Genomic DNA, 24,816 nt, shown 5'->3' with positions numbered 1-24,816 from the left:
AATTTGTGTATTTCTATTTTCTATTACTTCTAATACAATTTGTATAGATATATTTCTCATTATTTCTGATATAATTTGCGTATTTCTATTTTCTATTATTTTTAACGTAACTTATATATCTATTTATAGTTTTCATTATTTCTAATATAATTCGTATATTTATATTTTCAATTATTTCGAACATAGTCTGCATATTTTTATTTTCCATTATTTTTTATATAATGTTTACATTTCTATTTTCTACTATTTCAAATACAATCTGTATATTTTCCATAGAATTTTCATTTCTCTATTTTCTCTTTTTAATACAGAAAAATACGATATTTTATCTTCTTCAAATACTTCATATATAATTAACATAATACATAAATTCAAACGCAAGATCTCCTACTTATTAATTCCTATAAAACTTAACAACAGTAAAATAATTATATATAATCCACATATACCCAAAGACAAAAGAAATAACACACTTAAATAATAATAATAACAATATATAAAAATATATTCATATCAAAGTATCATTTCCTTTGAATCATTAATTTCTCTTCGTGGCATCAACAATCACTTAAAATGCACAAATAAAAATACAAGATCTTTCACTTCTTAATTCCCATAAAACAGTACCACATACCAATGCCATCAGAATGCAAAGGGTTAATCTAATCCTCGCCTCAAACAGCCTACAAATTACGCGAATTTGGTAATTTTCTTCACTTCACTAAAAACCAATTCTTGCAACAATGTCTTCAATTACGCAACAACCAACAATACCATCTGAATCGCGAGCTTCCGTAACAAGGATCGACCGATCGAACTATAACAAACCTGGCGTGGGCGGCAATGATTGACTAGCAAAACAAATGACGCCGTTTAGAGCCGCGTGTTAATTCGTCGTGTCACATTTTCTTGTCGGACACACCGGCGTGACGCGCTTATGTAAACCAAGAAGAGGCGGGAGGGTCGCGAGAGGAGAGGTCGAATAATGAAGTGGAAAAAGGCAGCTAAATTAGCTAATGGAAATAGAGCTTTATATTTGCCGCGCGTGTCCCGTCGCGCGTTCCTCTTTGTCCGGGAATCACGGGGCCCCCGGCCTGTTCTCTATTGTTCGCGGGCTGGCCGGACCGGGCGAGCGGAGAAACGCGCGCGCTCTCGGCTCCGCGGGGACGACGCCCGGCATCGCTGATTGCTACGGCTAAATTGTAACGCCGTGACTCCCCGCGTAGGACACACCGGCCACGGATAAACTCGGAACACACGAGGGGGCGGAGGGGGCGGCTGACGTTACCGCCGTCGGCGTAGACGGCGGGTCCACCCGCCATCGAGAAAACGCGATGGCTGGTTATCCTTTTGTTCGGAATTCCTGGAACCACGCCCAAACAGAAACTTCTCAGATCGATATCGCGTATGTGTGTCGGGTTTCGAACTGGACCGCCGCGTCGGCTTTTTAATCGTCTTGCGCGCGAATCGGACGATTTGAAAACCGCGAACGCCTGGTGGGAACCGTATCGTCCACGCGGTGACGCATTTGTTCGTTTCCGGTTAGCATTGTTCTAATCGACTCGGTGGACGTATTAAGTTGCGTCTTTGGAGAATGTTACGTTTTGTTAGAATTTATTTTTACTAGCATAGGAAACGATTAAACTGTGCTGTAATGGCAGTTTTAATTATTTTATATGTAAATCTTGCAATAAACAGTATTTTATCATTGTTCTAATCGATTATGTAGAAAATATGAAGTTGCATCTGTGGAGAATGTTAGGAGTTGTTAGAATAATCTTTATTATCGTAGGAGCTAATAAAAGTGAGATTTTGAAAGTATGAAGTTGCGTCTAGAAAATGCTACTTTTTGCTAAAATAGTCTCTCCTATTATAAGAAATAATTAAACAAAGTTACAATGGCAGTTTTAATCATTTTGCAAGTAGATCTCACAGTGAACAGTAGTATTTTAAATGCTGTTAATAATACAATGACTTCATATATCTATTTATTTCCAGTTATAATAATTCTCACGAATTAAGTAGAGAATAAAAAAGTTGTATTATTAGTAAATCTAGAAATTATCTAATCTTAGAAATATTAATCTTGAAAACACAGTTTAATGACGCTTAAGTTAGTATAGTTATAGTGATTTTGTGGCCAATTGTGTAATATCAGGCATAATGAATTGAATAATATTCGGTATAAATAATGAACTGAATAATACTCGACATAAATTATGAACTGTATAATACTTGATATAAATATTGAACTGTGCAATATTTTATATAAATAATGAACCGAAATAATACTCAATATAAATAATGAACTGAATAATACATGATATTAAATAATGAACCGAATAATACTCGACATAAATAATGTATGTATGTATAATACGCGTCACAGACGATTAATCGAATAATATTCGACACGGAATTTTAAAACGAAAAATAATATTATCAGCGGACGATAAAGCGGTTTCGGTGTTAAGCTGTAAATTGTGCCGTTTTTTTACGACAGCGTCAGAATATTCTATACCCGTCTGTTCGCTGTTGTCGATACTATCGCGCAAGCTGTCAACCAAAAACGTAATAGTCTTCCTCGCGACGACAGCTCTGCGATTGTTAGGAAATGATCTAAGGCTTTAGAAGAGTCAACACCATCTTGATTTATTTCTGGTGATACACAGTGTAATTAGTATACTGTAGATCTTGATACTACTGCAGATTTTTGAAACGAAAGACGACATTTTTATTTGCAGTAAATAAGAATTTCAGAAATAGAAATATTATAAATAAAGATATTATAAATAAAAATATTATAAATAGAGACATTATAAATAAAACCATTATAAATAAAACCATTATAAATAGAAATATTAGAAATAGAAACATTATAATTAGAAATATCATAAATAGAAACATTATGAAATAGAAACATTATAAATAGAAACATCAGAAATAGCAACATCATAAATTATCCTGAACGTAAGGAACATTCAAAATAATTTCATTGCACTTATTCAAGTTTAAAAAGATACACAAAAATCAAAGTTTATACAACATTTAACATAGTTTAGTAATTATATATTTTATAGTATTTATTTTTATTATTTAAAGGTTCTTTAATTTGATATATTTGTCAACGAGTGGCGTAAAGATTTCAGTCTTTCTTGTCGAACTGTTTAGGATAACATACTCCAAGTGATCGCAATTCTTCGAATAGTATTCTTATGGGGCAGCCATTCGATAGCCGTACCTTATTCATCTTTTTAAAATATTCGCTCGGACCTTCTTTTTAAATCCTTTTTAGTACCACGAGGATACACATTAGGCTGTTATGGAATCGTATAACCGCGCGATGCGTCCCCGAGGTAGCGAAAGCATAAAAAAGACGAGCCGAAAGCGAATATCTGAAAGGCTGTATCGGAGCTACTTTCCCGCCAGTAAAATATTATACGCCCTTGTCAAACGGTTTTTAATGGTGTCTCGCGTGGCGTATAAAATCGCCTCGTTACCCCGAACCTCAGACCTTTTTCAAATTCTATAGCATTGTATAGTTTTCGGTCATTTGAGCGTTGTAATTTGGAAAATATAGTTAAGTTATTTAGCAAGTAGTATTGGAACTAATATGTCGGACATTTTACACTGTTTTGAAATTCGAGGATTTTATGGATTTCTGAACGAAGACTAATTTTTATTATATTATTATATATAATAATATTATAATATTATTTATACTATTGTAATACTATATGTATTATACTATTGTTCATAATACCATTGCACTATTATATATAATACTATTCGATCACATCGATCAAAAGTTTCTTTAACGAAAAATAAAAATGTTCTCAATGTTCGATCTTAGATTTTAAATATTTACAAGTATCAGTACATAAAGAATTAAAAGAAAATTCTAATTTTCACAGATTACTTAACGTAACTAAATTAAAATGAAATATATTTTGATGATCAAAAGATTGTTTACTGTTAAATTAATATTAAATTGTTCCTAAACTCGTTTACAGTTTTAGCCATTTCAAAAATTGAGAAACTAATAAACTAAATAAAGTAAAAGCGTAGTGTTCGATATTGCATATAAAAGAATTTTATTCAAAGTTAAAGCGCATGGTTATTCAGATATTACATAACTTTAAAAACCAAATAAAAATAATTAAAAATTTATCTATAAAGACAAATTTGTTTTATATAATTTCCCAAAATTTCACTGAAAAATATGTGATTTTCAACAAGTTATATTATTTTTATATAAACCATATCACTTCTACAGATAGTGTAAAATCTTGATATATTTTGCGAATGGCGTTGCAACAAATTACCGGACGAATATGCGTCAACACCGCTCCCGTCTATACAATGGTCGTCCGATAAAACGAAAGAACGCGTCGAAAGAGAAGCCTCGCAGGTGCGGAACTCGTTAATTCCTACGGCCAATGTGTTCATCCGGATAACAATGTTCTTCCCGTGTAGTAAATTTGGATCCGGCGGCGTGCGGTTTGTTCGAGGCACGGCGTATTCGCGTGCCGGTATTAGACAACTTGATCTACGCTCCGTCTCTTCCTCGGGTTTTTTATGGTTTCTAATTTTCCGACGAAATACGGATCCGTGTGAAACATGCCGCGGCCGACCGGAGTCACGGTTCGTTTGAATAAAACTTACCAAGTAAAGTGTATATATATATACGCATACATAAACTATTCGCGTGTATATTAGTGAGTGTGCAGGTCCTCAGACTTTTCCATCGCGAAACGTAATTTCCAGCGGAAGCGTGGAAGCGGAACGAGAAGATTCGTTTCTGATTCGTTGCTGCAAAAATTACTGCCTTATACGTAGTTTGTTTGCAATTTTTACCAAACCGACGCTGCTTTAATGTTAACTTATCTTTAGTTGACTATTATTTTAAGTTAAACTTTGTCTTTGCGCGAATTGTTGATTTGGTATTTGATTTGCTTTTTATTTCTATTCAGTTAAAAAATATATGCTTGCTAGTATTTGCATAACAATTTTCAGGTTAATTGTAAAGTACAAGCTTTCATATTTAGAAACCAATAATTTGTAAATCTGCATCGAAAGATATAAGTACTATCTTTATTGTAACTATAAAGAATTATTTAACGACACAATTACTTCCATTTGTAAATTTTAATAACAATAGAATCAGAATTACCTTCAACTTGAAACAAACGAAGAAAATTTATATTTAATAGATCGCGTATGCAACTTTTACCACGAGCATGACTCGTCACAGTGCGAATATTGGATCACAACGCAAAAATATTAAAAAGTTAGACCATTTTGCATATTATTTTCGAGCAACTAAAATCTTCAATCAGAAAATCGCGACGCCAATTTATTCAAATTGAAGAAGAATGCTTTCTATATTTTACTCTTCAAAATTCATCTAACCACTTCTTTATCGCGTTAACGAAACAGTCCGCGAACAATCGCAATAAGCTACGAAAATGTTCGGTTCAGTTGTAAGCCACGAAGACAGAGGAAACAATCGGTGCACCAGCTGAATATTTCAGCAGGTAATTCGGAATCAGTGAACACCGAAACGCGGGATTTTAATTCGCACATGGGTTTCAGCGGGAGCCGGACCAGCTCGGCGAAATTCCCCAGTTTCGAAGAATCGCGCGCGAGAGCCGCTTGAAAAGGGGATGAGGGGCGTTTTCCTTTTTGTTTCTAGCGAGTCATTTGAAAAGACCTTGACCCCCTGTCAGACATAGGAGAGCAGCACGGGCGCATGAAAGCGGCAGCTTAAACCCGGTGACGGGCCTCCCTCTAACGAACTGCATGTTTTCCAATCTCCCTTCTCTCTCTCTCTCTCTCTCTCTCTCTCTCTCTCTCTCTCTGTCTCTCTGTCTCCCTTTGCCTCCGCCGTTGTTTGAAAACGATGTTCAGACGGCGTAATTAAATATTCCGCGCAAGCTTTGGAATATTATACCAGCACAGACTCTCTCTGTCTCTCTCTCTCTCTCTCTCTCTCGTGTGCCGCCGCAGACTTTGTGCATTTAGAGCGCGAGTATCGATCACGACGGGAGCGTAAAATAAGGAACATTTAACAGCTTCCTTTTCTATCATTCGCGACTCTAAATAACATTCTACGAGGGAAGATGCGCGATGGTAAATTTCGTTCGGTGAGGATTTGCATAATCCGCGACGATCATATGCAAAATGATGGAGAAATGTTAGGTTGTACGTTTAAGTGTAAAAAGTTATACTATTTTGTTGTACTATTGATGATTATAATTTTCATTATACTATTGAAGGCTATACTATTTTATTATACTGTTTTGTTATATATTTGGAGGTTATACTGTTTTATTATACTATTTTCTTATATATTTGGAGGTTATACTATTTTGTTATATAATTGAAGGCTATACTATTTCATTACACTACTTTGTTATATAATTGAAGGCTATACTATTTTGTTATACAATTTAAGGTTATACTATTTTATTATACTATTTTTGTAACGATATTTCCCAATTTATTTTTGGGCAGATAAAACTGCCAATAAAAAAAGCTTGATGCCAATTCGTCTCAAATAAAATTTCAATCAAACTCAGTATAGTTCAAATATTAATCGCAGACATTCAATTAAATTTTTCATTATATTTGCGAGCAGAAAGCATTCTCAATATCTAGTACACGATATTGATTCATTAAAAATTAATATTTATATTAAAATGGTCACTTTACTGTTTTTATTTTAATTTCTTAATATTTATTTTATTCACGAGCATATAAGTTGTCAATATCAAGTCTATATTATTTATAAGGCAAATTAAAATAGATATATGAAATATGTTCTATGTATCAGAAAAATTATAAGACTGTGTATAAGACAAACTGAAATATGTACAGTATATGTACAGTACGTACTACAAATGAAATTAAAATGAAAATAAGATAATATATGACGAAATAGAAAATAGAAAATGGATATATGATGGAAAATGAAAAATACTATAAATAAGAAAAATTAACATGCATCCATAGAATCTATATATTATATATTTTATAATAAACGAAATAGATCGCATTGTTCCCGGAACATATTGTCCAGTTTCTATGTTGCACAGCGCGACATTAGTTGCGCCACCTTTAATTCGCGTACCGGCTCGTTAACAAGCGTCCAAAGCGAGAGACGATGGAAAGGGTGACAATTTCCAGCGATCCCATAATGGTTGAAGAGTAATTTCCGGCAGAGAAAATTATACAACCGAATTACGGGAAACGAACGCTATAGTTCGCGATATAATACATCAAAATATCCACAGCGAAAATGATCGTTTCACCGCCGCCTAATTCATAATGGTCCCCGCTAATGGGTCTCAATGTACCGTAAAAAATTTATCTAACTAGCTGAGCAGTATATTTCGCGGCCGTTAATAATTTCTATCCGAAAACGGTATATTATGATCGGTTTATTGTTATAGTTGCGCGTTATGGACGACGCTCTTTCGCTGTTACACTTATTCATATTAATGCGTATGAATTTATTATCGTCTTTGTCGATATTGTGAAACTTTTATAATGTTAATATCGGAGCTAATTTGACAATTTCGATATAAACTATAAATATGTAACTAAAATATATAAAATTATGAATGTAATGCAAAAATTCATTGAATTATAGTTTAGTTTAAAAGGACGAAATATTTGGATACTTAAATGTTAAAAATAATACAGTTTAAGTAAAAGAATATTATGAGAGGCAAGTGAGATTTTTATAATTTTATTTTAATTCTAGTTAAAGGAGAAGAAACATTTAACAAATAACAATATCTATCCTTATTATAATTTCTACCAGTTAATAAATAGTCATTTAATATTTATAAAAATATGATTTAATAATTACTACTCCCGCGCATTCGATATAAGCTCGAAAAACATTCTCTGATAAATAAAGTTAATAATAATTTATATTTATTATTATCGTTATTATATTTATTTTTATTATAATTCATATCATTTAATAAATAGCAATTTATATAAATAGTATGTCCAAAAATCAATGTTCCATGTACTTATACATACACACCCGTATGTACCTGTTTCACGTACGAGCGCACCTGTTCGATTAACAGAGATAATTTAGAACGTTAATTCACCGTTGCGGCAACGCGAGTCGGCTCGCGTTCCCGACAGTTTAAAAAGCCCTTCAAGAATGTAACGGTGAACGAACGAGGCTTTTTACATCTCGTTCGCGGTTGAAGTCGCTAGCATACCCCTGTAGACGATAGGTTATGCGAGAGGCTTTCAAAGCCTTTGAATTTGGTGCAATTTCCCCGTTCGCGGCAATATCGAGGAGATCTACTACTCACCCCCTTCGGCTTAATGCAGACGACAGTGACGATGTTTTTTCGCCATGGTTTCGAGAGTTCTAGCTGGAATCTCGTTCACCCTGGAACAGACCAAAGAAATACATTTACTTCGGCTGAAGTCAGTTTTATTTGACTGTTTTTACTGCTAGCGACACTATTCCTATTATGTGAAGCTGTTACAAAATGTAATTATTTATATGCTTCGATAGTTATTTAATTGTTATATTATAGTGTTATTTAATTATGTAGTTAGTTGCTCATGTAGTTATTTTATTATTTAGGTATTTCTTTGTATAGTTATGTACTTATATAAATTATAATAATTTATAAATGGATTATAAATGATTAGCAAATACGATAATTTATATACTTGCATAGTGTTTTAATTATTCAGTTATATTATTATTTAATTATACAATACTCATTTTGTTACTCATTTAATTATTCACTTATTTAGGTATTTCCTTATATAGTTATTTACTTATATAATATTATATATAATAACTTATAAATGAAGCGATTCAAAAATACAATTATTTATATGCTTGTATAGTTATTTAATTCCGCAGTTGGTTACTGATATAATTATTTAATTAATTAAGCATTTCCGTATACAATAATTGAATTATATTATTACTTAATTGTATATTCATTCAATTAGTTATTTAATTACATAGTTCTACGATTACACAATTTTAAGGTTATGTAATCGTTATAACACTCATCGGAAGAATTACATTGCATTTTGCAATGCAAATTACATTGAACGAATTATAGTTGTAGTTACACAAGCATTACTTTAATTAGACACAATTAGATAATTGAAAACCACAGTTATTATTGCGTTTGCATAACGGTTACTTGAAATTCGTCGCAATTAGATAATGGACATTGAGTACCGACGTAATTCTATTTCACGAATATGTTAATTGATTGTTTCAACGTGGTAACAATTTCAATTAATTTGGCTTAAGTAAAATCTTCATGGAACCATGCCGTTTATTATAATATTACTCATGCAATCGATTATGAAGATCTATATGCAAATTGATTTTGAATATTTAGAACTATGAGCCAGTTAGTAAATTAATATTACATAGATTGTTTAAAACACGATAAGGTTTCTTAGCATTTTAATGCGGAAATATTTGTAAGTCGAGTATCATAGACTTGTTAGATTTATTAATTTCATTATTTCATATTTATGTTATGAAATTTATTATTTTCAAGAAAATGAATATCTATAGTCTAATTCAAATAGGAATTTCTAGACACAAAAATTCAATAATCAACAATATTATTTATTACTATTTTCCACAAAATGGTCATTTATACTAAATAAATACTAAATAAAAATTTAGTGACCAACAATCTTGCTTCGACATCACCATTTCCCATAAACAATTCATTTACAGTCATGCCGAATCAAAACACCAACTTTCAGTCATTAAAATCCAATAATTAATAACATTGCTTCAGCCACAAATGATTTCCTTCTAAAACCAAAAATTCAATTCCATCAAACGTCTCCAATTATACCTCCACGGAAAACGGATAATTCCTCAAGCAGATCAAATCAACATCCCGAGGTACACCTGGTCTTGCCGCGAAGCTCGTTTTACAAAACCGTCGCATAATTTTCGATTTCGCGTGCGGTTGAACAAGAAGCCGCGGATGAAACGCGACACCGCCCGCGACGTTCGCGACGCGACTTCGTCGCGGATGTTACGAATTCTGACTGATTAATTGTTTCCTGGTAATGAGAAACGTAAACGCCCGCCCTGACAAATCGAACTTGAAGTGGTTTCGCTCAATTAACCGGCGCGATTCCGAGAATCGACCTCGCCCCGCTCCGCGGACGACCTCTTAGAAGAGCAGCGGTTTCCGGTTGTATTTTTACGAGAATCCGTGGATACGCACGCAGCGGCGTCGAAATTAGTATGATCGAGCGCCGCGCGACATCGTCGCCGCAAACAAAATACGTCAGATCTCGTCGTCCCTTTGAGCTTGTTTCGTTTAAAGCGTCTCGCACGCCTTTGATTTTCTTCGGCGGTATACCTTGGAGGATTTTTAAATATTGAAATTTATTGAAACGATTTTAATTGAAGCTCTGGTGTGGAAATAATGGAGTATAGAAATTATAGTATATTAATAACAGTATAGAAATAATAAAATAGAAATTAAAATATAGAAATAATAAAATAGAAATTAAAGTATAGAAGTAATAAAATAGAAAAATAGCATAGACGTATGGAATTAATAGTATGATAATATTATATCAAATTTATATAATATATTCGTATATTAATATGTTAATATTATATTAAATTAATTTAATATATTAATAGTAAATTAAAAGTAGTATAGAATCAATAGTATATTAATAACACTATAGAAATGATAAAATAAAAATCACAGTGTAGAAATAATAAAATAGAAAAACTATCATAGAAATACTAAGATAGAATTAATAGTATATTAACAACACTATAGAAATTATAATATAGAAATCACAGCAAAGAAATAATAGCACAAGTATAATAATATGGAATTAACAGAATAAAACTAATAAAATAGGAAAAATAGCAAAGGAATAACAATATATAAATAACAGCACACAAATAATAAAATAGAAAAGAATGCCATAGAAATATTAGTATAAAATTAATAATATATCAATAACAATATAAAAGTAATAATATGGAAATAATATTACAACACTAATAATATTTAAATAATCGTATAAAAAAGACAAGCAAACAAATAACAGCACAGAAACAACGCTACCTAAATAAATAAATGAAGGTAATAATAACCGAGAACATTCTTAGCTTTCCAGATTGTGTTTAAAGCGTTTTCAACGCGAACTAATTCGCTTATGAAGTATCGCCGGCTAAACGGGAGTTATTTCGGGGCGAATCAAGCTCGCATTAATTCGATTCGATCGCGGAAAAAAACACGATAAAAGCACTGCGCGGCCGCGAATCGTTGTAATTCCAAGCGGAGAAAAGGTAAAGTTCCGCGCCTCCTTTGCGGAACGGATCAATTAATCCGAGAAAAAGTACGGTCTTTCGAACTACCAAACGATTGAGAGGCGTCGCTTCCTTTTTTTTTCTTCTTCTTCTATTTCCTTGACTCGGCTTTTTCAAATAACAGAACGAAAAAAGGGCGAATCGTTTCGCCGGCATAATGTTTTATAATAGTCGAAAGGGGACGGAGTGTTAATTTTAGGTTCCTTTGATACCTTAACGCGATCATTGGATCACTTCGTTAACGTCTTCGGAATGAACTTGCGCGGGAGAACGGACACTTTTTCATTGGTAATTACCGAAAATCAATAGCGCGAGCTTTGGGAACGATTTTGACGCTATTTTTGCGAGCTGGAACGTAAAAATAACAAATAATGTTGATAGGAAATTTTTTAGCCATGAGAAATGGTTGATAATAATAGTAATAATATAATAATAATAATAATAGCATAATAACAGTAATAATATAATAATATGAATAACATAATAATATTAATAACATAATAATAGTAATAACATAGTAATAACATAATAAAATTAATAACATAATAATAGTTATAACATAATAATACTAATAACATGATAATAACAATAGCTTCGTATTTAAAATTATTTTTAGAAAATTGTAGGAGTTGAAATTGTTAAAGGACCGTCCTACAGAGCAATTAAACACGGAAATGTTTAAATAAAGCCCGGCGTTTTTGGAACAATGTTTCGCTTCGCGTTTTCGAAACATTAAATTGAATTAAAACGAATCCCACGCGCGCCAGTTAATTACACAAAAATTTCTCAATTACGAAGCATGTTAAAAAATTTCAATTATCACACGCGCTACTTCTATGAATATTAAAATAATGGTAAAACAATCTCTGCGCCGAGTTTGAATTACGCGTTGAAACGCAGAAATGTGGAATAATTCAATTTACCACTTACGCTCGATCGTATTAAAATTATTTTTCGACGTGATTTTTGGCGATATTTCAAACAATTCACAGTTGCAATATTATATACTCGAATATTGTAATAATACAGTTCAATTTGTTAAAAAGGCATTTTGTTAATTGGATCACAATCGCGTTTTCGATCGCAAATTAATCACTGCAGCACCGTGGAATAATGTTAATTTAATGGAGGTATTTGACGGTAGAGGAATCGATTTAAATAAATAATTCCTGCGGAGAGGAAAAAAGAGGAACTTCCACGGCGTTATCTTTCACGAAACTTTGCTTTCGTGGTATATCAACCATTAAAACTTCCGAACCTGTCTCCGGTGCACGAACGAAAATGGTGCAGGGATAGCGGGGACACATAACGGATATAGATAGCGTAGGTGTTTGAGTTATGTCGGAAGGAAAACAAACGTTTACCAAAAATAGTGGATTACAGCTAATAGCAACAAAGTAGAAAATAAAATTCGGTTTTATGCGTTGCAAGCCCGGTGATTAATGGACTGCGGATGTTTATGCGAATATCACTTTTTATCGTCGGCTGTCACGAAATTAGGATGAAAGGGAATCTTGCTTCTTGCGTTTACAGTTTCAATTTTTGTCTATAGTGTTACAGAAACTGTAGTCATTTTGTAAAATTCTTTTATGGAGAATTTTAAGAATTTTTTAAAACTGATAGAAAATTTAAAGAGAATTTTATAAAATTTTTAATGTAAGAACTTTGATGGATTGAAATTGATATTAATCAGAAGTTTAAGATGTGCAATTTATTTATTTAGGAGACGAAGAGTTAATATTTTACATCTTGGCTTTATAGTATAGTATAGTATTACTAAAAATATTAAATTGTATGAAAGTTACAAATAGTACAATTATTTCAATTTTATGAGATATTATGGTTACACTGCTTTTAATTTTTAACTTTGTGAAATACTGTTTTTAATTTTGTAAAATATTATTTTTATACAACACTATATAATACTATACATGTACTGTATATTTATATAGAACTATTGATGGTACTGTATAGAATTATATAGTACTATATAAAATCATATAGCAATATATAGAATTATATAGCACTATATAAAATTATATAGAATTATATAGCACTGTATAGCACTACATAGAACTGTATAGCACTATATAGAACTAAATAAAACTATATAGCACAATATAGAACTAAATAAAACTATATAGCACAATATAGCATAATTTCGACCATCTTTAATTTTACAAAAGTTTCACCATCGAATTAAAAATTCTTTCAATCACAATCTCCAAAAATTCGCAAAAAACCATGCACATAAATTCTCACGACCCCTATTACAACACCTACCAATAAAAATCATATTAATTTCGAACAAATTCTTCACAAAATTCTAAGCTGTTTCAATTTTACAATTCCACGGTTAAAACGAATTGGTGAACAAGATTCCACGGTTGAATTTCTCCGGATAGAATCGGCGATGTGAAAGGCTACGGTCGACGCCATCGGCTATAAAAAAAAAGGAGGGATCTGTCCTTTACAAGAGTCATTAAAGATTACGATGATTGAAATGGTTCTTCTCAATCGGGAGGACGCAGACGTTGCCTTTACGAGGTCAAGTTCTCTAATAAACGTCCGTATCGAATAACTTCCAACGCGATGGAAATTAGAGACGATACACTGCTCAAAGGATACCTACAAACTTTGCCAATCCACCGAGCCGAGCCGAGCAAAATGAAATTATTAATTTATCGGTGACGTGTGCCGAGGGCTTAGACGTCTCTCGTTAACGACGCAGATGGAAAAAAATGGAAGATAATGAGAGGATAGAAGACAATAAGTGTCAACTTATTTTCTCGAGTGCATTAAGATTATTGTTTCAGAAGTATTTGGCGTCCAATTAGATTTATAGTTGTAAAGTTAAATATTAATTATATATAATATAATTATATTATATATATTTTCCTGTAATTAATTTTTAAATTTCGATTAATACAATGTAATTATATCTATACAATAATATACATATAATTATATATAGATTAGATTAGATATTATTATATATAGATATAATTATATTGTATACAATATTAAAATTAATAATCAATATTAATGATATAGTACTAATATTATTTTTATACATAATTATGCAGTATTAATAACAATATTATTCATATATATAATTATATATAAATAATGATTAATAATATAACAATATTACCAATATTATATCTAACATAATTAATAACTAATAACGTGATGAGCTCTCAACCATCATTCAAAGTAACAAATAATTGATCTAATTAACGAATTAACCAAGTTTCTAAGTATTATATAAATAAATAAATATAGTAATAAATAAAGACTAAGTATTATAGTTCTAAATGAATACTAAGCTATCGTATGAAAAAATGAGAATTGTCATACGAGAAAATCCTAAAATTAACAATGAAGATTAGAAAGTGGTCGAATTCATAATTCAAAGGTTCAGGAAGATCGTGCGACGAGAATGAGCTATAGAGGTTGGTTATAGTAAAAGAAGAGCATAAATACAGAGAGCGATCCATTCAGAGGGACAAAAATTCTCTGACAGCTTACACGAGATTACCTCGAAATCGTAGGGGTCGAGGTGCTATGATATTTCTGTCGAAGACGACAGTCTCGCTGAGAGGAACAGGGGGCGGAGCTATATCTAAAAAGTGAACGCGTGGCCGGGTCGAAATGACAGCTACGGGCGGCGTAAGAAAAAGAACGAGTTTCGATCCTCGAAAAGTTTACGGAAATTCTAATTTTCCTCGCGCTGCCGATTCACCCCATCTTTTTGACAATCGAATCAATTGTTTAGGTTTTATTATTTTATTAGAATTTCTGGGTTCTTGTTCGCAACTTTTAGGGGGGGAATTTTTATCAAGTGTAGAATTTACAATAAATTAAATAAATAATTAAGTAAATTTTCTGTCCTCAATTTCTCTGTTACATATAATCTCTGAGATATATATTGTTCATGATAAATGCGATGTAAGAGATATACTTAGCTTATTTTACAATTACTAAAATTATGAAAATGCTTCTACATAAACTAACATAACAAATTTCTCCTCGTTTAAACGCAATTTGACATAAAGCTCGTTCAAGATCTACAATATCGCCATTTTCCTAACCTAAAATTGCAACGCTTGATTTCTCATTAAAAGACAAAAATAGTTCGTAATTTATGAAAACTAAAGAATATGCCTGAACGAGCATGAGCAAAACATGAAGTACACGCCGATTCCATTATGTTCAACGTATGCGGAAAAAAGCATAACTTCCTTGACCTGGAAATTTTACGTTTGAGAAATGGTGTACTCAAGGTGGCGGATAAAGTATGGCGAAGAAAGTTGGAAAACGCAGAAGTCGCTCGAGAATATGTCGACGAGTTTTTTGACACTAGAAACCACCGACGACGACGACTTTTCCTGCACCACCAAAGGGATCAAAGCGACTTATTTTTCAAAAGCTGTACATATTTTCGTGCTTCGCAAATACCGAAAACGAACTGAGCATTTTCTAAAATGTTGCGCGGGACGCGTAGATTTTTATCATCTGGGAATAAATTATCTCCATTCAGAAAATCACATGTTACACGACATTAAACATACATTAAACAATTCAGCAAACGCAATGCATTATATAAACGTTAATATAAATAATATATAAAGTTGTTAAGCAACTTATGTAGACCAAATGATCAACATTTGTCTGAAAGTTTTTCTCTCAGGTGTTGGTTATTTTTATTGCATTTTTATTCTGACTGTAAGTAATTTTTTATATTATATTTTATGTAAGCTTGGGTGATATTAATTTTTGTTTAGGGATAATATTTGTGATTTATTACTATATATCTGTCTATATATTTGTATATATTGTATATTATTTGTTATATTGATTATTAGGCATATATATTGCATATTATATTTTTCACTAGATATATATGTTATATATTATATTTATTACTATATAAATGTTATCTATATATCTACAATATACTATGTATTATTTGTGACATTTATCACGATATATAAATATAAATATAATATACATTATATTCATATACATATATAAAGAATAAATAAATAAATATATATCATATCTACCGTAGCATAATTATTGCTAAGGTCTTTTCCGATTAGTCGGGTGCTCGATATAAAATAGAGCAGACGGTGGAAGTGGCTGAAATAACATTTAAAATGGTAAAATACGTGGAAACGTAACGTCGACGGTGAGAGATACTGATCCCGGGACCATCCGACGAAAGTGCAGACGCTGGTTAAACATCGAATCATGAACTCGATATTGTCTTAGGGGTCAGAAAGAAAGTAAATTTACCGAACTTCGCCACACACGGATATACTTTAAATTCTGTTAAATTCTGCGACACTCGCAGCGTCACGTACTAACACACTTCTATCACTTTCAAATGTAAACCACTTATGGCAAAATGTGTATTCATAATCTCCGACAGCGTTGTTTCAGAAGAAAAGGAGAATGATCGTGTTGTTATACTAAATATCAAAAAGTTCTTAAAATTGTTGGAAAAAGTAGTGAACAATTTGTATTTATAACAAATTTATTTATATTGATGAAAGGAAGGTGTATTTTATTTGTGTACTAAACTGTGGATTTTATGCGTTTATGGCAACGGTATGGAGAGTACGAAATCTTGGATGCTTTAGGAAAATTTGAGAACGTTGTTAAACTATAACTTGTATAATATAATTACAAAATACTTGTAATACATAATAACTATATTAATGTACTATATTACATAGTAATTTATAATATATTAAAGTTATTTATTTCATTAATATTGGAAATAGAATTATTAGATTGCTGATTTTATGTATTCATAGTAAAAATATATGAAATAAAAAATCTTGATAACAAGAATTTGGGAAGATTGTTCATAGAATTTTCAACTTATTAAAATTACTACATTGTTACCATTAAAAATATAATTACCACCCTGTAGAAATATAATTATCATCCTTTAAAATTATAATTACCATCCTATTTTGTGCATTTATGGCAAAAATATGTGAAAAAGAAAATCTTTAATAATTACAAAGATTTAAGAACATTATTACACCATTCTCAACATATTAAAATTGTTTTTACACATTTACAAATATTGTAGAACATTTATATCTTGCTTAAAGATTCGCAGATTAATAATTACCAACTGTAGAATAATATTCTACTCCTAACAGGAAGATTTCTAACCTCAATTTAATATCGAATAATCGGATAAGTATTGCGGCAGACGATTAGAAGGGTTTGATTAAATACTTTTTGCGGAGAGTAGTCTACTTTGAAAGGCCTGGCTGCTCTGCGGTAGCCTTTGCCACTTAGTCACGTCGTTGTCCAGTAGATAGTACGCCCTTTAACGTTCTACCATGGTCAGCTGTTTACTCCTTTGACTAGACACCGGAGGGCGGCCGGTAGGCCGTCAAAGAATCTTATTTCACACATTAACCAAAACCAAACTAATTTCTCCGTTGCGCAGAATCTCAAACGACGTTTCCTTTTTGCAATTACTGACGACGTTGAGACTCCTTTATTTATTTAATGAACTATTCAGTAAATTATTGGGAGAATTATTGAAATAATTGTTGGGTAAATTATTGAATGAATTATCGAGTAAATTATTGAGTAAATTATTGGGTAAATTATTAAATGAATTATCGACTAAATCATTCAATGATTTATTGAGTAAATGATTGGGTAAATTATTAAATGAATTATTGAGTAAGTTATTAAATGCGTTATTAAGTAACTTATTGAACTAATTATCGAATGATCATTGAAAAAGAATTATTGACTACGAAATTGTTGAATAAAGTTATTTATATAGCGAAACATAGCGATTCAAATTTAATACAATTTCGATAAAATTTCTAAACTTTAAAGAAGACTATAAATTGTTAAATAAGAAGACATAAGAGTGTTTTTGGCATTTCTACGTAGTAAATAATTTTAATATTACGATAATTAATATTAATATACTATTCCGATGATATCAAGTTACAATATATTGAACTGTTAGATTTTCAATTAATTATAATAATAATGGTGTCAAGATGAAAAATCCAATACCAAAATTACTATTAACATTATTACTTTCAATAAATTAGAATAAATTCTATATGAGTATATGTCAACGAAAAAACATATTTTATTCGTACCTTAATTTATAATTTACCTCCTTATTTACACTATAATATTAATAATATTACGCCCCCTCTCAGCCTAGAAACTGTATCGGGTCCAGATGACCAAAGTCAGGTGACTCCTATCGTGCGAGGGTATAAAAGCGCATGCTTTGCCATGCTCGAGGCTCATTTTGACGGCATGTAGTTCCGCGTGATCTTCACCTTGTAATAAAGTTCTTTGTGAAACCCCGTTTGTGGCCTAACCCTTTCTAACAACTCTAACCGTCCGGGAGGGAAGACTATGGAGTCTCGAGAGATCCTTTTCCTTCTCCTCGCGGCGTAACAGTACGCCTCTCTTTCTCTCTCACGGCATAACAGTGCGGCGTTCCAGAAGACGCGGGAAAACGAAGAAACCGGCGACAGACAGCAGAGAACTCATCTGAATCCGTAGAATTGAATCCGTAGGAAGTCAACGCGGCTGGCGGATCGCCAGGCGCTGCCACCGAATGTGCAGCCACGTTTTCTTTTCCCGGTTGCCGGCGGAATCGTATTACCGGCACCAAATTGAATAGCCGCGCGCGGCCCGGTACCGCTCGCAAGAAAATGGGATAGTTAACAACGCGGTCACATAGGGCGCTCTGTTTGCATAGGAAAATAATACACGGTGTTCACCGACGCGTCCGCGGCGAGCTTCGCATTTTTTCCCGTCCGTTCCTCGTCGTCGTCGACGAGGTTTACGCGAAAGTCTGCCATCTTAACCCCTTCCACTATGATTCCTTCCATGCTGCGTTAATTATCATTTATTCGTTCTTAATACTTTCTTTAATAGAATTAGACGATTCTTATTTTTTATATTGTCTTTAATTACTTTTATTTCTGTACTTTGATAACGGAAGAATTAAATTTGGTTTTGATTTGAAATAAATTAGTAATGTTCACATTTAATCTGTATAATCCAACAAAATTATTTCAGATTTATAGTTGAAATGGATTCGAGTGCAAAGGGTTAATAGAAATTCTAATTACACTAATCTGAAACGGGATCGAACTGTTCTCCAGCTCTAACAAGCAGCTTTATTTAACAAGATTTTACTAGTACCACAAATTCGATAGAAATAAATCTCCGAAAACTATAATTCTGAAAATATGAAACATTTTCGCTAAATAAAAAAAATACATGCTACACCTCGAATACTAATAAAAGTATTCGCATGAAAACGATTGCAAACTAGCCATTAATATCCGCGTAAAAAAAGAAGAATGTCCAAGGAGGAACCCAGAATTGAAGTCCCCCAGAGTCGGAATAACCACTTAATCAAAACGCTAGATTAAATCTTGTACAATGTTGTACACGGACCGCCTTAGATTAAGATATTTACACGTGAAACGTGTTCAGATGATCGAGCTACCACCACCGTGTATCCTATATACATATATACATGTATATACATTTCACATTTCCCGGAGGACCGCAAGAAGAGCGCGCTCGCCGGGAATGATTAATATATTCCAATAAATTTCCGGCCGGTGGATTTCCTAACCGGGTATTAAACCGAACGGGAAGTTAAGACATTTTCGAATAAAGGTGCACCGCACGCCTCGGTAATCTAGCCCGGCATCCTTAAAGGACGGGACAAGCTGCTTACGGGAGATGAGAATTTTTTAAAAGCGCTCCAGTTTCCAGCTGATATTTATAGCGGTATCAAACGCGGCGGGTTTCGGACGAAAATTGGGCTAACTTGGACGCACTGTCGGCTTCCATTCATTTATTTCTAATTATTTTTAGTCATTTTTATTTATTCTTATTTGCTCCTATTTATTTTTAGTTATTCATATTTATTTTTATTTAGCCATATTTGTTCGTATTTATTCTTACCCATTTCTATTTATTTCTATTTATTCGCATTTATTATTACTTATTTCGATTTATCTCTATACTCATTTTGTATTTTTCTACTTTCTCTATTTATTTCTATTTATTTCTATTCATTTCTGTTCTTTAATTTTTATTCGTTCCTATTCGTTTCCCTTCGTTTCTATCCATTATTTATATTTGTATCCAGAAATATTCATTTACTCGTCGGAATTTATATTGAAAGTTTAATATCATCCCCATTGACATATTTACGCAAATTCTCGTCTTTATATATTATTATGCAAAAATTGAAATTAAAGAGAAATAAAAAGAAATATTCGTCGACTAAAGGATTACTCGGTGCAAACTAAAGATGAAAATATATAATGAGAATATAAATATATAATATTGTAGAAATACAATTAGATTTTTAGAGACGTGCATCAGTGGTCAAACATTATATTAAATAAAAAACGTATTAACAAATATAAGCAAACAAGACAGGCATTCGAAAATATTATTTTTCATAATTAAATTGAAGGTCTCCTTCTTTAAAAAGAAATAAAAATCTTAGTTAAATATGAAACGGCATTTTCAAAAGGCGACCACCAAATGAACCGCACTATACCACGGACTATATTACCGCGCAACTACAGTATAATCCGTAGTTCGCCGCTAACGAAGATTCAACGCGCAGTTAATCACACGTAATTTGCGGTCGGGTCGCCATAAATGTTGAAAATCGAGGGGCCGCTATCAAAAACGTGGAGGAACGAGAACGGGTAATTAGAACGTTATTCGAAACTGTTTAGAATTAGCTGTTAATTGGAAAACGGAATTTCGGCGCGGCGGAATCGCGCGGACGATTATAACGCGGGAAGCTATCGACGGGCGATCGCGCTGGAACACGCGGGTGGCCGGGCGAGTTCCCGTTCGTTTCGCAAGAATATCAAAAGCAATCGCCAATAATTTTCCTAAAAGCCTTTATATAGTCGAGCGCCGCTTTATATGCGGTAACTTCGTAATAATTAAAGGTTATTCAGGTCAACTGTATTGTAAATTAATAGGCGGTCTTCTCTCGCGCGCGAGCGGCAAACTGATGCGACGTCGAGCAAAACGGAAATCGTTCGCCGCGCGACGCGCTTGCGAACTCTAGGTAAATGCGCGCGAGAGCGCGCGCGCGCATACGGTCGTCTCTCTATTTATCAAGTTTCCCCACTTTTCATCCACTTAAGGAACACGTGTACCATGAACACGACGCTCGTTGCACAATATTGTCGCGTATAAGACACCAATTACACGCTCTCCTCCTCGAAATGGGAATAAATCGTGCAGTCGCACCGCTCAACATCAAACGCTTCTTTACCGTTGTTCCTTCGTTATTCTTCCCGGGCTGGGCGTTTTCTTTTAACCCTTTGCGCTCGAGTGTCGACTCTGAGTACTTTGTGCATTGTCAAATTTGTTTGTTGACGTAATCGCTACTGTTTTACGAGCAACAAGATGCAGTGTATATGCAGTTTGATGCAGTTTGTATATTATAATGCAGTATGTGATGCAATATGCGAATACTGTTAAAGGGTTAAACGTGTAATGAATAAGAGGGGATCGGTGGCAACGTTGTTTAGGTTTGTTTAGGTTTGCTCTAGATTTGTTTTAGATTTTTTCTAGGTTTGTTCTAGATTTGCCTGGCTTCGTTCACATTCGTTTATATTTGTCTAAGTTTGTTTAGTGTCTAAATTTGGATGGATATTTTCTATATTTGTCTAGCTTTATCTATATTTGTTTACATTTGTCTACATTTGTCTAAATTCGTTTAATTTTGTCAGATTTACATTTGTCTGCATTTAATAAAAAAAACTAGCATAAAATAATACCTACATCTACTATCAATATCTAAGCTGCAAAAAAATATTAATTTACGACAAAGTCGTGATTTTATTTATTGATAACACATTATTAACAAAGACTCAACTTTGCATAATTTAAGATATATTATTATAAAAGAACAAGCCACAAAACTTCTTTTATTTTCTAACAGAAGCAACTTTAAACAACAGAATTTACCATTAGTTCATAAATTAAATTCTCTCATCAATTTTAAATATCGATTTTTACCAAGACTATTTTGTTCATTAACAAATTATCATTGCATCAGCCTTCAGAGATGAAGATAAAAGAATTAAAACCAATGGAAATCGTCTAAGAGATTAGAGTATTTTTGCATACTATTTTTATCACAAAATTGTAGTGAAAAAAACAAGGATTACAATCTAATGTATAGTCATCCTGCAAATTGTATTTGACTGAAGGACAAAAACAGTCACGCAATTTAATGAGATTTATTGATTAAGGTGTGTCGACCAGCTGTGACAGTCGAAGACTGATGTTACATTTTATATATACATATATACAACGCAACACCAATACATATATACATATATATAGAGAAGTAAATATTTGTGGACTTGTTTATCAACCTCTCATGAATTTGCGTATTTCAAAAGCTCTCTCGGATAATGAATTACAATGGAAATAGTCATTCGCAATAACCAATCACTTCTCCTCGAATAAAATTATAGTCGAGTAAATAAAATTATTAAAATGTACATATAACATCGAATAATATTTTTAATGCATCCTTCGAATATACAATGTTATCTTTCAAATTTATCATTGGAATAAATGTTTCGAATCAAATTTTATTCAACACATTTTTCAAATAAAATTCTATCTGAAAAATGTTTCAAACAAAATCTTATCTAACAAATGCATCGAACAAAATTTTATTCGACAAATGCTTTAAACACAATTTTATCTGAATAACGTTTCGAATATAATTTTATTCGACAAACATATCAAACAAAATGTTATTCAACAGATACTTTGAATACAATATTATCTGACAAATGTTTCAAACAAAATTTTATCCAGATAATATATAATACCTCGAATAAAATAAAATAAAATAGAATTTTATTCGAGTAACACATTGAATGGAATAAATTCTACAAATAAAATTCTATTCTACTAAGCTATGGTATAAATTCGACAATTAAAATTTTATTATAATAAAATATATCTAACTCTGCTAGAAATACAAAATTAAGGACAAATATATTACTGAATAACTTCCATAAAAATTCAAGAAGATGAAGGTGTACCCTTAAATATATATCTCCACTTAAAAGAACCGAATTATTGAAGTAGAAAAACTGCCTCATAATTCTCTCGAAATCATCATCGACCTAAATATCTGACACCAACTATTACAAGGAAGAAAAAGAAAATTTGCGAACGACGTCGATAATTTGTAAACCGATTGGTCACCGAAGTGCAGAGAGAAACATAGGTGCCAAAGGACATGGCGGCGGACTCGACGTAACATCGGAAATAAACCGCGACGGTGTGGAACAGTCGTCTTATTTTCGCGTTAACATGCGCGTCATGGAAAATCAATAAAGATATCGGTTACACGCGATCAGCTTTCGTCTCTCTTGAAAAATATTTCCGTCTCTGTGCTTCGATTTCTTTAAAGAAAAATGAACGGAAACACACACACACACACACGCATACACGCAGAGTAAAAATAAGAATCGCCTGGGCGGCCCGAGGTTTATACGTTCGCCTGACCCGAATGACATGAATACATTTTTGCCATTAACAATATCCTGTCGGTTGACGTTACACCAACGGCGAAAGACCTGCATCCGCGCGAAGAACCGAACCATCTGCCTCCTGCCGTATGTAATACATCATCCTATATCAGCAAACACGTGCGAACTCCGCGCGGGCAACACTGCAACCTATCTTGGCAACATTGTAATACAAATTCTCTCAGGAAAATGAATTTCCCTATTTTCATGCCGCAGATTCGCGTATTTATATGTTCATGTAAATTTTACGCACAGAGAAATGTGTGTCAATGTTCTATCGTTAACAATATGATTTTTAAGTTGTCAAATTTTGATGTATTTTGTAATCGTACTTTGCAATAGTTTGATTAATATACTACATTTTACCATTTGATTTTGAAATAATTGTTTTTTATATAGTATTTTCAGTTATTGTATTTTTTATATAGTAGTTTTAGTTATTGTATTTTTTAAATAGTAGTTTTAGTTATTGAATTTTTTATATAGCATTTTTTATATATTTCTTTATTTTATAGTATTTTTGTAGTATTTTTATACAGTGATTTGATTTAAATCTGATTTAATTTCAATATAGTATTATATATATCGATTTTTAAGAAGCTGAATCTCTATGAAATATTTTACGATCATATTCTGTATAATAATTCAATTGTTATGCAGTACTTTATCGAGGTTATGTGAACGGTACGTCTTGATTTTGAAATAGTTGAATATACAGCTTTGTATAATCTGTAATTAGTTCAAATTTTGTGCAGTACTTTATAATGTGATTAAATAAATAAAAAAGAAGGCAACACATAAATAATAAAT

At 32.3% G+C, this 24,816-nt stretch overlaps 1 long non-coding RNA gene across 1 annotated transcript in view; it reads right to left on the bottom strand.

Annotated features, from left to right (window-relative positions):
* The window catches only part of LOC144470263 (uncharacterized), a 137,453-nt gene that overhangs the window by 16,764 nt on the left and 95,873 nt on the right, over positions 1 to 24,816 (bottom strand). Inside the window, exon 4 of the long non-coding RNA XR_013494092.1 lies at positions 8,343 to 8,422. This is a non-coding gene — a long non-coding RNA (uncharacterized LOC144470263). The remainder of the gene's footprint in view (positions 1 to 8,342; positions 8,423 to 24,816) is intronic.

This window comes from Augochlora pura, chromosome 5 (assembly GCF_028453695.1).
Source record: "Augochlora pura isolate Apur16 chromosome 5, APUR_v2.2.1, whole genome shotgun sequence".
Classification (NCBI taxonomy): domain Eukaryota; kingdom Metazoa; phylum Arthropoda; class Insecta; order Hymenoptera; family Halictidae; genus Augochlora; species Augochlora pura.
This window is presented reverse-complemented; position numbering and strand designations above follow the sequence as displayed.